The 5,788-nt window shown below is 47.3% G+C and overlaps 1 protein-coding gene across 2 annotated transcripts in view; it reads right to left on the reverse strand.

The window, feature by feature from the left end:
- Positions 1-757: 757 nt before the first annotated feature.
- Positions 758-5,788, reverse strand: part of LOC123080757 (uncharacterized) — a 15,650-nt gene continuing 10,619 nt past the window's right edge. The window contains exons 5-6 of one of the 2 annotated variants that reach the window (XR_006438535.1): positions 5,195-5,291; positions 758-856 (exon numbers count right to left, since the gene is read on the reverse strand). The gene's annotated coding sequence lies outside the window, so the exon portion shown is untranslated. The remainder of the gene's footprint in view (positions 857-5,194; positions 5,292-5,788) is intronic. The other variant, XR_006438536.1, reaches the window with a different exon arrangement.

Here is a 5,788-nt window from a genome sequence, read left to right on the forward strand (position 1 = left end):
CGGCCTTGGCATGGGTCCCATGGTCCGCGTGGAGGGCCGCTTCCCAGTGCTCCCAGCTCGTGGCCAAGACCCGATGGTTCGGGTGCCTGACTGGATCCGGACAGTACAACCCCGGCCAGTGTAACTTTAGCAAGACGGTGATGAGGCCGTTGGGAATACGGACCCCTTTAGAATATATCCAGTTGCTGCAAAAGAATGAACTATTAGCATGTGACAAGCAAAATAAATAACAACCGGAATGAGCATGTGACAAGCAAAATAATGAAATTATTATAAAGTGGCAGTTACTCTTTCCCCGTGGGCTCAATGAGCCACTTCTGCTCCTCAGTAGCAGGAACCTGCTTTGGTAGCTTTGCGTTACCATGCAGCCACCCCTTGTTGTCAACCCCCTCCCCGCCAGCACAATCATCCCCGCCACCACCCTCCTCCTCGCCTGCCTCCCCCTCCCCAACCTCCTCCTCATCCTCCTCCTCCTCGTCCTCCTCCTCCACCTCCTCCTCGGCCCCATCCCGAACCTCCTCCTCCTCGCCTGCCTCGTCCTCGTCCTCCTCCTCACCAGATGAGGGTACCTCACTAGAGGAGGGTACCTCACTAGAGGATGGCCTCGAAGACAACACCCCTAAGTCGGTGAGGGTGCGCTCTTTCTGGCCGCGACCCCCACCACCTCGCCCTCTAGGGGCTCTCCCCCCGCCCCCTCCTCCTCTAGGGGCACCTCTCCCTCGACCTCCCTGTGAGGAGTCATCGTCAAGTAGCCGGGGGGGAGGATTACGTGCTCGACCACTCTGACTAGGCAGGCCAACGACCTTGCGTAGGAAACCCACGCCGTCGGCCTTCCCCTTGCCCATGTTCCACGAACCTGCATTGAAAAAAGAATAAGCAATTAGTAAATTAATGAAATGAAGGAAAAGGCATGATAATAAACACATTAATAAAAATGCATAAAAGGCATATTCCTAAACTATAGAAAAAAAGACTTGACACGTACATCTGCTAGAAACCATATGAATCATCACTGTTGTAACCTCTTTCTCGGTCAGTCTTATCGTCACTATCAATCATATCATCTTCGTTGTCTGACGGAGGTGGAGGCTCTTCCTCGTCGTCAACGTCTTCGTTTAACTTTTCTAGCATAAGTATGTCATTTTCATTGACAATGGTCTCACCATCATTCCGTGCTTCGTCGTCGTTTGGATCCACATCATCATCACCCAATGGTCTAGCGTCATCGTTTCTAGCCACATCATCATCATCAGGTTGCTCTTGATAGAACACTCCCTCGTATGTCATGGGGTTAATGTTGTAGTAATCGTCTTCATTCGGGTTCGGTAGCTTACCATGTGGCGACACCTTGAACACAACTTCCCAACCCTTTAGGTACTCTTTCTGGCATGGGTAATGCAGATAATATAGTTGTGTAGCTTGGGTAGCCGCAATGAAGAGATCGGCTCCGGCATAGACGGTTGATGGTTTAACTTCGACCAAACCAATGGAAGGCGTATGTTTTACCCCCTCCCGCGGATCGAACCATCGACATTTGAACACAGGCAGACTTAGGGTCTCGCGCCCCTGGTGGAATTTAATCTCGTATATATTTTGTACCCTTCCGTAGTAGTCTACTGAATTTTGACCGGGGGTGTACACTCCGGTATTTATAGTTTTGGGATCAGGCCGGCTGTTCTGGTGATCCTCTGTATGGAAGCGATACCCATTCACATCATACTTTTTACATGTCATGACGGCAGGGTCAAAACCCATGGAAACCCATCTCAATTCATCATCCATAGATATGTTCGGATCTTTTCCCTACAAGTATAATTGAAATTGTTGCGTGCATTAGTTAACTAATAAATGTTGAACTAGGTATTTAATAGGGGAGTGTGGAAAATTACTTTCTCCATGAACCAAGCAACAAAATTTTTACGTCCAGGGTTTCCATGACGGAGAAGAGTAAGTGCCTCCGCCTCAGTAGGAGGATTCATTCCCGTCCATTCCTCTTGAACGAAATCACTAGAAAAAGAAAAGCGGTGTTAGACCGGGACTAAGTGAACATAGAACATGATGATGGGGAAGACATAAAGGAATGGTGTAGTGGTATTACCTCATCCACACTTCCTCAACTTCCTTGATGTTGTGCAAGATATAGAACATGAGGTCCTCCCACTCTTGTCGTGGCATGTTATAAGATTTCGAGGCCCCAGCCCTCCCACCTTGCGTGTTGAATAGATGGAGTCTGGGTTGATACTTGGGCTCTTCTATATTGTATCGAGGCACCTTGTTATGCAGATGGGGAACGTGGTCTAGATAGTATGATGTCCTGAGGTCTGACACCTCCTCTAGGATAACTGCCTCAGCTATGGAAGCTTCAATCTTAGCTTTGTTTCCACATTTCTGTCGGAGATGCTTATTCTATCTCTCAAGGCCGTACTGCCAGCGATTCTACACAGCCCCCCCCCCCAACAATACCTCGTTCGCGAGGTGCAGCATGAGATGTGTCATCGGAGTAAAGAAGCCTGGCGGAAAGATCTTCTCTAGCTTGACTATCAACTCCAATGCCTTCTTATGCAATTTTTCAATCACGTCTTTACTTACTTCTTTAGCAGAGAGCATGCGGAAGAAATGGCTTAGCTCGGCAAGCACTCGCCAGACATGCTCGGGGACATAGCCTCGAACCATCACCGACATTATCCGCTCAATCCATACATGGTAGTCATGACTCTTCAGGCCGGTCACTTTGCCCGTTGAAAGATTGATTCCCTTACATATATTCGATGCATAACCATCGGTGAACTTCAAAATGTGTTTCAGCCAGATAAGTACTTCCTTTTTTTCTGGCGGTTTAAGGACAAAGTCAGCATCTGGCTTGAACCAGTTTTTTCGACCGCCTGTGGGAGGATTCATGTTCAGACGTGGTCTATCACAAATTCTCTGTTGATCCACTCTAGCTTTAACGTTATCCTTCGTCTTATCAGGAATATTGAGGATCGTGTGGAAAAGGGACTCTGCCACATTCTTTTCGGTGTGCATCACATCGATATTGTAAGGAAGTTTGAGGTCCTTGAAATAGGGAAGCTGCGAGAAGGGGGTAATGTGAGTCCAGTTGTGCGTCTCACCATATCCCTCGAAGCCTTTGGCTTTGGCTTTGCCTTTGCCTTTGACTTTAGGCTGGAGAGCTTTTAGCTGAGCAAGAACATCTGCCCCCGAAAATGTTGGAATCTCGGTTACTTCATGAACAACCCGGCCTTTCGTGAAGTTCTTCTTGTCTTCCCTGTCTGGATGGTCTGGAGGGAGGAACTGTCGATGCAGGTCAAAGGCTACATACTTGCCACCCTTACTCAGCCAAATCATTAGCAGAGCCTGCATGCACACTGGGCATGGCATCTTCCCACTTGTACACCATCCGCAGAATAGAGCATAGCCGGGAAAGTCATGCATGAAATAGTGCAACCGAACTTTCATCAAGAAATTTCTCTGCAGATCCCGGTCGTATGTCAACGTCGGAAAGTACCAAGAATGGTGCAAAGCATCCACCAGCGGCTGCATAAACACACCCAATTGCTTCCCCGGATAATCAGGCCCCGGAATGATGAGCGGCAAGAACATGGTCTTGCGTTGCATTAGGGCACCGGGAGGAAGATTGAGCGGAATTACAAACACGGGCCAGCAGCTGTATGGATTGGACGACATACCATATGGATTCAACCCATCACCTGATATGGCTATTCTGACATTCCCAGCCTCGGCTGCTTCCTCGGGGTATTCTTCATCGAACGACTTCCATGCTTCCCCTACCGATGGATGTACGATTTTTTTGGATTGTACCTTATACCTTCCTTGTGCCACTTCATCATTTTGGCAGACTCCTTCGTGATGAAAAGGCGCTGCAGTCTTTTTATAAAATCAAGATACCGAAGAACCTTAAGGGGGATGGTTAGCTGCTTTTTCTCACCATCCTCACCGACCACCTCAATGTACCGAGACGAACCGCACTGCCTACAGTACTTGTCATCCGCATACTCGTGCCTAAACAAAAGGCAATTCTTCGGGCAAACATCTATTTTCTCATAATCCATAGAGAGTGCCTTCATGATTTTCTTTGTATCGTACATGCTTTTCGGCAGTTCATGACCCTCAGGGAGGCTGTTAGCCCATACTCCCAAGAATGCTTCGAAGCATTTCTGGCTACAGCCGTACTCAGCTTTGACTGCAATCAGTTGCGAGATGGCATCCAGCTGAGATATTTTCGCACCCGCATAAAGAGGTTTCTTCGACGAGGCCAAGACCTCCAAGAAGGCCTTTGCGGTTGCCTCCGGTTCCTCCGGTTCATTCTCTGAAGGTGTCGCATTTCCTGTTTCTGCAACAATGACATCATCTAGCATGTCCCTGACCCCGTCGTCCTCATATCCATCGATGCGTTGTCGCATCACCTCCTCTCTACCACGGTCCTGCTCGGCTATGTTTATCGGCGGCATGTCAAAGTTTGGCATATATCTGTGCGTGCGAAGGTGCTCACTCATGTCCGTCTGATTTCTACGGTGACGTCTGGCACATCTCGCACAGGGGCATGGTGGGATAATTCTCATTGGACGACGGAATATCTCCTTCAAATAAACATCGGTTTTCGCGATCCACTCTGATGTTACTCGATTCCGACGGATAAAACCACTGTACATCCACTGATTATCTGCCATCCTCTGCTTTTTTGCAAGCCACACAACATAATTAAGGATTCATTTAAATTAATCACATCAAATTTTCAGTTTCTACCGCGTTTAATCCACCTACATCTCTAATAGGTAAAGATGGGTCCTAATCCCACCCGAGGATGTGTAGATTGAGTACGTTCTCCATTCTACCCCGTTCCGAGACAAAATTTCGGCAGCACCTCCCCGCTGTTCTCTAGATACACGTCTCGGCAAATATCCGAGAGAATGTGCTCCGGAGAACAATGGGGAGGCGCCGCCGAAATCCTGTCTCGGAACGGGGTAGAACATGGAGAACATACCCAATCTACACATCCTCGGGCTGTCCGTGGAAAACGCTGGACAATCCGAAAGAGCTGCGGTGATAAATATGCAATTGAATGCATATTTATCGATGCAACCCTTTCGGACGGGAGACGCCTAGGTTACGCCAGGTGACTTGAGAATGAAATCTACTGATATGAAAAAAGGGAGGAGATGGACTTGTAGCTCACCCTCGGCTGTAGAGGAAGTAGTCGAACAGCAGAGGGATGCTCAGGGGGGCCAATGCGTCGGACAACGGTCACTCCGACGAAATGCGACACCACAAAGCTTGCAAATTCCATCGCGACAAAAAATTAGAACATCACAACTAATAGAGCATATTTAAAACATTTAAACATGCATTCATTTATTTTTGCATCATGTAGGCAAAAAAACTAACAACATTAACAATATATTCATCATCGTCATCACATATTCATCATCATCATTATCACGTATTCGTCATAATCATTGATCCATCTCATCGAACCAATTTTTTTTGCAAGATATGCAACATATAGCATCTCATCTAACCAATTTTTTTTACTACCTATCTCACTATCTATCTAACTATCTAACTATCTACCTATCTAACTATCTATACAACTATCTATCTAACTATGTACCTAACTATCTAAATATTTATCTAAATACCTATCTAACTAGCTACAAAATTACTAAAAAACACTAAAAAATACATAAAATTTTCACCTTCGAGAGGGCCGGCCGGAGTTGGGGCGGGGAGGCGCGGAGTCGGGGCGGGGAGGCCGGCGGGGGGTCGGGGC

This window comes from Triticum aestivum, chromosome 3D (genome assembly GCF_018294505.1).
Source record: "Triticum aestivum cultivar Chinese Spring chromosome 3D, IWGSC CS RefSeq v2.1, whole genome shotgun sequence".
NCBI lineage: Eukaryota > Viridiplantae > Streptophyta > Magnoliopsida > Poales > Poaceae > Triticum > Triticum aestivum.